A 13,098-nucleotide genomic window follows, 5' to 3' on the forward strand; every position below is an offset into this window, starting at 1 on the left:
ACATTTATGAGAAGCAAGGGGGAAAAATGACAAAGAGTTGAGTACTTTGTAGGATCCAATCTTGATACTAGTCTGCTAATTGCAAACAAACACATTTCAGGCCACCAGGTATCCTTACATTCACTGCTGCAGTATTTCTTACAAATGGGGATTCCTACCATGAAGCCCACCATCTGTCCAGTTTACCAAAGTCTACCATTGCTTTAGTTTATCAAAGTCCACCATTGCTTTAAAGTATGCTGAATGTCACCTGCACACTCCTTGCGTAGGGTAGGGCATAAAGGTGACATTCTTTGCCACTAGTCTGAACGCTGTTTTAACTGTCTGTCTGTTACCTCCTCCTTGGTCCTCTTCTTCCCCTAAAAGGCCTAGAGAATTGAAAATTTCTGAGGTGGATTCTGATGATGTCTCCCTTACTTATTCTACCCAGATTCCTTCTTTAGATTATGGGTCTGAGGTGGAGGATTCTCATACTCTAGATAATCCTTCTGAGGAAATTTCCTTTGGGGACACAATCTCAAGGATGATGGAATTTAAGAAGGATTGTGCCCAGGTTTCGGATATCCATAAGAGTTACTATGAGTTACTGCAGATGGAATCTCCTAAACCTACGGCCATTCCTCCAGTCTTGCCTGTTTTATTGGATGTTTTTTTCCAATGTCTCTAAAGCACCAGATTCTCTGCCCCCTGCTCCCAAGAAGTCTGATGAGTTTTATGGGGTGCCTGAGAATTGTTCCTTTTTGTCTAAATGTCCTGCTTCTGATCCCTCTGTAGTGTCTGTAGCCTCTGATAAGCCATGTCAGTTGCTTCCTTCGTTCAAGTTGCTGCCTTCTGACAAGGACAGTAGAACCATGGATAGGTTGGGTAAGAAGGTTTATACTTCGGCTACGCTCACTTTTTGGGGGTATTAATTATCAGACCCATATCTCTAGGTATGTCTTGGCCTTTCTATCTCAGGCTTGTCAGCTTCTTTCTGATCTTCTGGACTCTGAGAGTAAATCTTCTGCTCTTTCCTTGCTTGGGACTTCCTGTCAGGTAGTGTGTCATTCTAGCAATTGTAGTTATGATGCAGCAGCTGGCTCTTCTAGGGCTGCTGCTTCTGGTTCATTTCTGAGGAAATATTCTTGGCTTAGGCTTCAACCTTTGCCCGATCATATTAAGGCTAAGTTGATGGATACTCTGGATAATAATCTTTTGTTTGAAGCGGCTGCTAGTTTATCTGAGGCTCTTCAGGACAAGGGGAAGGCTTTACAGGAGTTTAAGAATGTCTTTGTTTCTCCTGTGCTTAAATTTCAGCGAACTACCATTCTAAGCCAGCCTTTGTTTATAGGCAGTCTAGTCCTCCTTCTAAAGGTAAAAAGGGTAGGAAACGGACTCCTCCTGCTAAGGCCACGCAGACTGCAGGGATTCTTAAAGATTCCTTTCCTATCAAACCAGGTGCTGTCTAACTATCCTCCTTTTCCCAGCCACATTCCTCTTTCTCTTCCTGTTTGGCTCCGAATAACCCAGGATTCTTAAGTTCTGTCAATCATTCAGCAAGGGTACTTCATGGTCTGGAATTCCTACCCTCCTTTTATGGGCATTCTTCAGCCTCCTCAGGAACAACTTCCTTTTTTCCCTCACAGGTTCTTCAGGACCTCTTTGTCATAGGATACTATTTAAGAGGTGCCTGTGTCCCAAAGGGGGAAGGGGTTTTATTCAAGAATGTTTCTAGTGCCCAGAAAAGGAGGTACTTGAAGGACCTGTTCTAGACCTCTCCCATCTAAACAGTTTTCTGAAGTTGCCTTCTTTTTGGATGGTGTCCCTTCAGTCCCTTTTTCCTCTGTTGCTCCCTCAGCCCTTTCTGGTGTCTCTAGACCTCAAGGATGCTTATCTGCATATTCCCATCCATCCTCTTTTCAGAAGATTTTTACATTTCTCTATTGCTTCCTGGCATTTTCAGTTCTATGCTTTGCCCTTTAGCCTTTCTGCTGCCCCAGGCGTATTCACCAAGTGCCTCGCTCCTGTGATTGCCTTTTGCAGGCTTCAAGTGATCCACATCTTTCTTTATTTGGATGACCTCCTGATTCAGGCATCTTTTCCTGAGGTCCTTTTGCAAAATCTTCATTTTACCATTTCTCTTCTTCAGAGTCTGGGGTTCACAATAAACTTCAAAAAGTCTTCCCTGACTCCTTCGCAGGATCATGTCTTTTTGGTTGCAGGATTCAAATAGTGCCAATGCTGGCATCCTTGCCTCCTCCAAAGGCATTAACTCTCATTTCTTTTTTTCACACTCTTCTTCCCCTGGACACCATTACAGCCAGGGAGTTTGAGAGCTCTAGGGTTCATGGCTTCCACCATTCCGATGCTCCAGGTGGATTCTGAAGTCTGTGTGGCTTCAGCATGTGCATCCTGTAGAATTTCCTTTTCCTCTTCTCCCACGTCTCAGAAAAGAACAACTGTGGTAGATTCAGCAGTTGTCTCTGAATCCAGGGCTCCCTTTTCAACCTCCTCTTCCCCTCAGGATCTGTTCACAGATGCTTCAGATGTGGTATGGGGAGCAACATTTGGTTCCCTGAGGGTTTAGGGAGTGTGATCGCCTTGTCAGCAGAAAGAACACATCAAAGAGATGAGGGCTCTTATGCTGGCTCTTCAGGCCTTTTATCCTCTCTTCTCTCCAGGGCCTCTCAAGGTATTCACAGACAATACCACAGTCGTGGTATGTCAACAAAAGGGGGGTATGAGATCTTTTCCGTCTTTGCCGGCTGGCATTTCTGGTATGGGATCTGGCTATCCAGTATCAACTGACTCTTCAGACGGTTTACATTCCTTCAGATCAGAATGTTGTGGCAGACAGTCTGAGCAGGTCCTTCACTCAGTCCCACGAATGGATGCTTCACAGGGATGTGTTTCTGGACATTGGTCACCAGTGGGGTACTCCTGTTCACCAGTGGGGTACTCCTCCAGTAGATCTCTTTGCCTCCCCTCTGAACAGACAACTTCCTCTGTTTTGTGCCAGAGAACCAGGTCCTCTGGTATGGAAGTTGGACATCCTCTCATTTTCTTAGAAGGGGATGTTTCTGTATGCATTCCTTCCCCTTCCTCTCATTCTGAGCTTCCTGTTCAAGATTCAACAGGATACTCCCAAAATCTTGTTGGTGACTCCCTTTTGACTGCTACAACACTGGTTCCCTCTACTTCTGAATCTAGTCAAGGGCAGTCATCACAAGTTACCTCACAGGGTGGATCTCCTCACACCCAAGGTAAGGGGTCTCTTATCCATCCCCACCTGTCCACGTTTCAACTGACACTGTGGGTGATAGGGTTTTTGATCCTTCATAGACACCTTTTTCCTGAGGACGTGCTGCAGGTCCTGCAGGAGGCCAGGAAACCTACTACTAGGAAATCCTACTTGTCTAAGTGGAAGAGGTTTTCTATTTGGTGTCTTTCTCATCACATGGATCCACTTTGTGGGTGTTCCTTTGGTTCTCTCTTATTTGTGTGAGTTGTTCAATGCTGGTTTGGTCTATTCTATTAAGGCCAACGTATCCGCTGTCTGTGCTTGTCTGTCTTTTACACACCTGTTAGCCTCTAGATTTGAGGCTAAGCAATTTCTTAAAGGCATCTTTAATATTAGGCCTTTCCCAGGAAGCCTGTTCCTCCTCCCTGGGATCTTAATTTTGTTCTGGAAAAATTGACTCAGTCTCCTTTTCAGCCTGCTGTTTCAGCTTCCTTGCAACATTGTTCTTGGAAGACAGTTCTTTTGTCAGCTCTTACTTCAGCCAGATGGGTGTCTAAGTTGTAAGCCCTTATGGCTTGTCCACCTTTTTGATATTTCATGCAGACAGGGTGTCCTTGCGTACTAATCGTTCTTTCATGCCCAAGGTGGTTAATGAGTTGTCAATCAGTGTATTAAGTTGCCTACTTTTTCCCCGTCTGCAATCTGATAGTGAGAGGGTGCTGCATACCTTAGATGTGCATAGACAGATTTTATTTGGATAAAACTAAAGCTATCAGAAAATCTGACCAGTTATTTGTTTCCTTTCATCCTAGGTCTTTAGGTTTGGCTGTTTCCAAGCAAACTATTTCCACTTGGATTTCAAAGGCTAGTTCCTTTTGTTTTTATTACACTTTTCATGGTGAGAGCCTTCCTTCTTTTGTAAAAGCTCATTCAACTGGTGCTGTGGCTTCTTCTGGTGCTTTTTTCAGAGGCTTAGACACATTCTATTCTTGAAGCTGCTACCTGGACTTCTGTCCATACCTTTACCAAACATTACCAGTTGGATGGTAACTCCAGAGCTAGAGCTGGTTTTGCTGCTGCCATTCTTCATGGGTTCTTAGAGGGCTGTGCTCTTTCCTCCTTCCAAGTTTCTTAAGCTTTGGCACTGTCCCATTTGTAAGGAGTACTGCAGAGGTGACTGTAAGAACGTAGTACAGTTGTGTAAGATCTTAGCATAACTGTACATGTCCTTGCCTTTACTGCTGCAGTATTCACTCCTCTCTCCATCCCCCTGGTCTTTTTTCCTTCCTGGATGTGCAGTTTCTCATTGGTTTTCCTTAGACTGCTGTTCCTACTGGGGCAATCAGTTCTGAGGATAGTACGCCTGAATGGCACCTTTATGCCCTAGCCTATGCAAGGAGTGTACAGGTGGCATTCAGCATACCTTAAGGCAACTGTAGACTTTGGTAAACTGGCCAGACGGTGGGCTTCACTGTAGGGAATCCCCATTTGTAAGGAATACTGCAGCAGTGAAGGCGAGGAAATCTACCGTTATGGAAAGTTTTTATACATCTGTACTTTCATCACATTCACTCACACATATGCACGCATTTTAGATGTCCTTTCACTACACACACAGGGTATTTAGCTTACTAGTCGATTCACCCACATATAAGCATAGGCATTTCAAATAATTGGCTCATGATACACCTTTATGGGCAATTTAAGCACAAATTCATATTGACTTTTATACTTTGTTCTATATATGTAATTCAATGTAGCATATTCTGTCACTCAGTGGACATGGGCCAGAGAAATCCTTGTCTGAATACTAGTCCAGTTAATACATAGGCAATTTAGATTGCTAGTTCACTCTACACCAACACACACACACACACACACACACACACACACACACACACACACACACACACACAAAATTTGCCTATAAGCAATTTGGATTACCAGTTTATCACACACACACACCATAGCCAGCTGACGTAAGTGTCTGGGATATGGAAGAAAACTGGAACACTGTGTGAAAACAAAGGAAGGGTATACAGACTCCACACAGAAGGCTAACTGCTGTGCTACCATAAATGTGGTATGTAGTACCACTCAAACTGTTTAAAACGGCAAACTCAGGCACTACAATGTAAATGATTTGTTATGGAGCAGTGACTTTAGTAAGACATGAGGGGTGCATGGTACATAAAGTACCGTGCACCCATGTATGCTACAATATCTGTACCATGACACCCCAAAGTGCCTTATTGTGGTTATACAATGGGTATCTCTGCATATATATAAAACCAGTTTTCAATTAACTAGTTTACGTAGAAGAATAATTTATTTGGTATTGTATTTTGATGCAAAATAGTCTTTCAACTCAAAATTACATGTTTTTGAGGTGCCAAAAAGCATGTAACTGTCTGGATTTCATATCTGTTGCTGATGCATTAATGATGTTTGAAGAAATGGGAATTTTGAGGATTTTGCAGTGAAGTACCAGAAAGGGTGTGAAGGTCATGTATTTGTGAAAATAAATATGTTAAGTTTGCCAGGTCTAAACATTTTTTTATTTTTTCCAAACAATGTTGAACATGATTACCTAGTTGCACCACCTGAGAAACTTTGAGACTGCTATTGCACATTTCTGTCACAAACAGTAATTTTGCTATGTGATGAGTCCATTTGAATTCTCAGTTGAGGTGCCTTCTCTGTGGCATTTGAATATCATCTTTGTGGTCATGAGGGGGTTTCTCCCACCTCAAGATATGGAGTAGCTTGAGTGGCAGTGTCCCATATTATCCAGAGGTGAAGATGAAGTGTTTGAGTGAGTGTCTTTTTGCATTCTCTGTAAACCAGTGCTGTGTCCAGAATGAACTTCAAAGCCTTGCACCCATTAGCAGCCAGGATAAGCTTATGACTCTACAATCAGAAGTGTAACCATTTATATGATATAAACATCAGTGTGCATTTTTTAAACCTTGTTTATCTCTGACAGGAGTGCTAACTTGTGATGATCTTAAATGTGAGAAAATGTTTAAATTGGACAAGTAAAGTAGATTTTTTGCCTTAGATGTTTTATTTAAAGTATTTTCTAATATTTAACTTAATTGCTGTACTGAATGTTGCAAATTCAGTACCGTGGTTAAGCTCCACTGAAATAGTAGCAGTGCTTACAGCCTACAGTTGCTGTGCATGTGGTAAAAGAGACTACATTCTGGAAGTCGGTGTACAGTTGCAGAAATCTTGGCTTTTTCCTTTCCAGATAGTGCTTCCAAGTTGCTTCTGAAAAAAAGATATTTGTAAATTGTGGGTCTTGCATAGTTAAAATAGTTGAAGGCTCATAGTTTTGGTAGTTAGCAATAATTGTGTACTAAATTTTCAGAAGAATAATCCTAGGAATGTAAACTTGCATTCTTTCCAAAGGTGAAAAGTGCAAGGTAGCACAAACACATTGAATGCAGCAGTACCATTATTAAGGTTCACTTGTATTCCATTTCATTACTTATTAATGTTTTGTTTATTTTGATTCCTTGCTGCTGAGCTTAAGTCCCTTCCCCAACTGATTGTGATAGTCCGTGCGGGACACATCACTGTTTTGTACAGGGGCAACAATTAAAGCTTGGCTGGTGGATGAGCCATCCTTAAGTTGTGTAGTAAGTGTAGTGACATCTCAGACATATGTTGCACCCAAGTTGCCAAGTGTGCAAATGAAAGTTCTCACTCCATCCTTCCCCTCAAGTAATGAAACCAAGTAGCCTGCCTATTGCTGTACCACATTCTGTGAAAACCCTCCAGGGAAGGATAGGTGCAATCCCTTGCTTTAAAACTTTAAACTCTTCTAAGTTGCCTATTTAGAAGCACAAAGTTCATTTGAAAGGCCCACAGAGGGTTGAAATATGCATGATTTTATAAACTTCAGAAATGTATCTAGAGTTTTCATTCTTCCCCATTTGAGTAACTGCGTTAAGCCTTCTTTATGGATTTATTATAAAGAATGATTTTTATTGATTTGTTTAATGTATTATTCTGTGTTTGCCAGCAGAGAAAGTGTGAATGTTATTGCATGTTGGGCAGCACAGTGGTGCAGTGGTTAACGTTGTCGCCTCACAGCAAGAGGTTCTCCGGTTCGATTCTCAGCTGGGGTGCCTTTTGTGTGGAGTTTGCATGTTCTCCCTGTGTTCGCGTGGGTTTCCTCTGGGTACTCCGGTTTCCTCCCACATTCCAAAGACATGCATCTGGAGCATTTCTCCCCGGGCCTCCGCTGAAAACAGGCTCTGTGGAACCTAGTCGGACATTCCCAGTCAACAAATGTTAAATAAAAAAAATAAATAAAAAAATAAAATGTTTGTCTTGAAACAAATTTAAGTAATGCTAGCAGGAATGTTACTGCTTTAAACTTCTGTGCACAGTTACTACCCAAGTCCATCATGACAGCCTGGGCTTAGTTACCTAGCTGCCATGGATTGCAAACCACCTGCCTCAAAACAATAAAGTAATTGGAAGGATTTCCTTCTGCCAGTCAATGACTGTAATCAGAACACTGTCTAAGTTTTCTGCTGTACTTTCTAAAGAGAGTGTGAAATGAAAATGTTTAATAGTTCTGTTTTATTATTTGGCTCAGTTTTAATTTTATGGCCCCAGCTCAACATTTTCATTGAAAAGAAGCTACATTTAGGTCAATTATGAAGCTGCCCTTTCATTTATTTGTGATGCAGTCATAAGGGATTTTTTTTACTTGGTCATAGACCAGAGTTACTATACAGGTAATTAGTAATATGACTGTCAAGTTTGTTTGCCTATGTTATCATTTCCCATAGATTTTTTAAACAAACATTTTTATTGCATATGGCATAGGCAGTCAAGCATTAATATAAATGAAAACAAACCATATTGACGTAATTGTAGTTGCAAATATTATACATCACTTATAATCTAGCCAGTCATTGTCAGTCAGACATTAAATAGTGCATTCAAATCCTGTCTTCTTTTAAACCTCATTCTTTGTCCTCTGCATGTATTGCTCCTACAATTCTTATTTCCCCCCAAGTATTTGCTTGTACCATTTTCTAAAGATCCCACTTCCAGTTGTTTTATCTCTTTTACTATATTCCTTACTTATACTAAAGTGGGTTTAGACTTCAGTATTCATTTTTTAGTAATTGCTTTTTTGGCAGCCACCATAATTAGACAGCAAGGCCTTACTATGTCTGGGCAATTCTGATTCTGTCTCATAGCTGACAAAAAATCAAGCATTTCCTTAGTTATGCCAATTTGCTCACCCAGTATCTCTGACAGAGCAGTGTGCAGGAATTTAAATTCTGCCAACTCATTATGCTCCCAGAAAAGATGTTCCGAGTTACTTCTTTCTTCCCCATCACACCTCTCAACAGTTTGCTGTCTATCTGAGGAAAAATTCTTTGGAGTCTACTTGCAGTGTAAAAATACCTATGTAAACACTTCCAAGCAAAGATCCTAAATCTTCTAGACCTTGTTGCATATTTGGGAGACGTGTATGTCTCCCCATTGTTTCTTTGTGAATTGCTTATCTAATCTCTCTTCCCAATCCTTTATTTTGTATGCTCTACTAATCATTCCTTTTTTAATAGCAGCTTCTGTTCTAGATTCTACTAAAAACTCTCCTAGTGCTGGTCTTTTGCTTTGGATCCCCCTTTTTCTTTCTCTTTTGCCTACACTCTGATGTCAATCCTTGGTAGGGAAGGCAATCTCTACCCTATAGTCCATATACATTCCTGGCTTCTTCCTGTTGTATTACCTTTACCTTTCTAATTATTTACTCCCAATACCTTAGTTCTTTTACCAGTTTTCTACAGTAAATTCCAGCCCTCTCTTGCCTATTGTCTGTATCCCTAATTGCAGTCATCCTTATTGGCAGAATCTCCTTTGTCCATTCCCTTGTTGGCTTAGTTCTTAGAATTACTTTCTTCTACTTTATGAATATAATATTCTGCATGGTTATTATTTTCCTTAAGAATCTGCATCCAAAATCCCAGTCTCTCCTTGCTTCTTGAGTTGCCCTCCATTTCATCATCTCTTTGCACTTTAAATTATAGGTTTCTGGTTGTGTTATGTGTAGGAGCCTTAACTGTGTAGCTGTGAAATACCCCTTCAAATTGGGTAATTCCAAACTGCCTTGTTTAATTGGAAAAATCAGCTTATCCCACTTGACTTTTGCAGTCTTCTCCTCCCATATTTTTACCCTTTTGCCTTCCCCTTCTCCTGTGTGGCTGCTGGTGTATCAGCTCATTCTAGTGATATGCATTTTTTTGTCTTCTTTTGCACAAAAAATCTCAAAAAACAGTTTCTGCACTTCCAGTTGAAGGTACAATAACTTATAGTAGACAGAAGTTACTAGGAATTAAGCAGTCAACATCTACATGTTGCTGGTTAGATGCCTTGAAGTCTGCAGTGTGTCTGCAGCCTACTACTTGCACAGAGCTACAGCAGCTGGATAGTTTAACTCTTCACACTATAAAGTGCCTGTAACTGGTAGAAAAGATTTCTGGAATATGCTGAACAAGAAAAAAAAAAGAGAAAGAGATGTTAGAGAACAAGGAAAAGAGGTTGCAGAGCAGGTACTGATGTAAAGTTAAAAGTAAACCCCTACAGGCCTGTGCTACTAACTATACTGCTAGCTAATATGAGATCACTGGATAGCAAGATGGACTACTTGAGACAGGAACTCTCCAACAAGAACAAGGCGAGAAATACTTATTTTTGATTACTGAGATGTGGCTGCATGACAAGGTAAATGATAGTGCAGTAAACTTAGGCAATTTTATACTGTGTCACATGGACAGAAAACATACACTGTGTGGAAAGGCCAGAGGAGGTGGAGTCTGCATCTGTATTAACAAAAGATGATGCAGCAAATGTGAAATACTATCACAATGCTGTGAGAACTTAAAAGAGTTCTTGCCCATTAAATTTAGACCATTTTACTTGCCCAGGGAGATGAATGGGGTCAGTGTAACAGCGGTGTATATCCTACCTAGTGCTAATACCACTGAGGCTCTAAATAAACTGTGCAATCACATTGGGTGAGCTGCAGAACAAATATCCTGACTTTGTACACATGGTAGCTGGTGACTTTAATAATGCAGATGTGAAAGAAGTACTGCTACACTGCTGTCAGTATGTGGACATACCTACAAGGGGTGATGATATCCTGGACAAGGTGTACTTAAACTTAAAGAAAGCTTATAAGGCAGTGCAACTTCCACAAATGGGAAACTCTAACCATTATACCATCTTGCTATTGCCATCTTACAAACCTGCAAACCCACAAAGAAACAAATCAGGGCATGGCCAGAGGGGGCTATGAAGGTCCTCCAACACTGCTTTGAAAGAACCAACTGGGATATGTTCAGAGGCAGTCACAGTGAATCAGCATCTGAACATTGATGAATACACTGAGGTAGTGATGGCATACATTTCAAACTGAGTTGATGGGGTAACAAACACCAAGAGTATTACTATTAGAGCTAGCCAAAAGCCATGGCTTAGCCCTAGGGAATGTGAGCTTCAGAAGGAGAGAAATGAAGCTTACAGGGCTGAGGACAAAGCAGCCCTAAGTGTAGCAAGAGGTAATCTGAGGAGGGGTATAAAGGAATCTAAGAGGGAGTGTAACACCCATGCACTGGCCCAGTAATCAAGGAGCCTTAATCCTCACCACTACACCAGTGAGGAGCGTGCACATTGGGAGGATGATAGGTACACAGTGAAGTACAATTTCCCATAAATGCATACAGAGATCACAGTCTGTGGTGGGTTTCTCCCTCTTTCTCCAGGTCCCCAATAAGACCCCCTACTGGCACAGCTATAGGGTTAAGATCTCAGCTGAGTGGTCAAGCCAAAACCTCCAGCACCTTCTGTCCAACCAGTGCTTCATGTCCCTGCCCAAGTAGCTGACACACACACTTTGAGATTTGATTTATTTGCAAACACACAGACACTCCTGTGGAGGGCTGGCACAGGTTCACTAGCTATGCCTCCTTCTGCCCAGACTATAAGGTAGTACCAGCTGCCATCAACCACCCTTATCAACTAATAAAAAGGCCCTTACCAAAGGGTGCCCAAACGTACTGTGTAATGTTACTATTATCCAAATGGTAAGTGTGACTGAGACTTGAAGGCTATTGGAGTGGCCTATACAGTATCACCAAATACATATGCAGGTACTCTAAGAGCTTAAATATGTATAAGCAAACCAGACACAAAAGGTTTAACTATATTTAATAATAAAAGAATAAGACAATATTCAATAACTCAACAAAGTGACAATGGAGTTCAGAATCACAGGAAATACTTTAAAACAACATTGCAGAACAGTCTCACATAAATACAGAAAATATCTAGAATAATCTTACTGTATTTCTATCTCTAAGAGAAATCACTGTATCTAAATAACTTACTTACAGAGCAAGACAAGTGCTGAGTTGATGTTTTCAGGTCCAGAGACAAGATACAAAATGCACAGACTTTCTGTCTGAGATAGTTCGTAAGTTAATCACAAACATTTCTGCTGGATCATCTCAGATTACTTAATTCTTGTCAATTCTCCTTTTAGTTTACAGCCCAACAGGAACTTAAAATATAACATCTCAGTGTCAAGAATACTTCTCTCTTAAAAGCTTGCTTGGAAGTGGAAATCGTAAAACTTTTAAACACCTTTACATTTGAAACCTGCAAACCTCGGTTTCCAGGCAATAGGAAAGCCTACAACTCTAGGCATTGTGTCTGCTTTGAGCTGAAACAGAGATAACAGGGTTATAAACAATTTCCACTTATTTTCTTAGAATTTACATGTTAACTCTGCATATTCCAGCCTTTACCATCAACACATACATTTGCATAGGCATGTAGTTTATACACATTTCTGTTGTTTTCCAGCAGGATGCACTGTGGTTAAATATTTGAGACTCAGTACATACAGTTTACTTACATTTTTAGACAAACCTATGGATCATATAAATATTTACAATGTCATACAATTATTTACAAAATTCTAGCTGGCTAGGCTGGCAGCCTTCACAGGGAGTATGGCAGAAAGGTACAGTGCCACTTGGAAGACATGAAGGATGCAAGGAGACTATGCCAAGGCATACAGGAGATCACTGACTACAAAATTAGGTCAGCACAGTGTGAGGACAGCATCAAGTTCCTGGACAGTTTGAACATCTTCTTTGGTAGATTTGAGGAAAGAAACAGGTTGGCACTAAAGCTACCCACTGATGAGAAAGGATGCAGTACTCAGCTTCAGCACAGAGGAGGTAAGAGGAGAGCTAAGGAGAGTGAACCCCAGGAAGGCTGCTGGCCTTGACAACATACTGCACAAGGTGTTAAGACTGTGCTGATCAACTATGCACAGTTCTCAAAGAAATATTTAACACCTCTCTTGCCATGGCAAAAGTGCTTTCATGCTACAAGAAAACTAATATCATCCCACTACCTAAGAAAACCCCTCCCTCCAGCCCTAATGGCTACAGACCAGTCACTCTGATATCCACTGTTATGAAATGTTTTGCACGGCTGATCAAAAAGTATCTTACATAATGCATACCTCCTGATTTTACCCTCTGCGGTTTGCATACAGTGCTAACTGATCCATGGCTGATGCCATATCAGTAGCACTACACATTTCCCTTGAGCATTTAGAGGGTAAAAATAACTATGTGAGGACACTGTTCATAGATTTCAGCTCTGCATTTAATACGGTGGTACCAATGCAGCTGATAGAAAAACTGTCACATTTAGGAAATGGTAAACATCTCTGTAACTGGCTTCTGGACTGCCTGATTGGGAGACCACAAAGGGTGTGTTCAGGTAAGAACACATCAAAGTGCATAAAGATTAACAACGGGGTTCTA

The sequence above is a fragment of the Protopterus annectens genome, chromosome 10.part0 (assembly GCF_019279795.1).
Source record: "Protopterus annectens isolate FY-2018-M chromosome 10.part0, PAN1.0, whole genome shotgun sequence".
In the NCBI taxonomy this organism is placed as follows: domain Eukaryota; kingdom Metazoa; phylum Chordata; order Ceratodontiformes; family Protopteridae; genus Protopterus; species Protopterus annectens.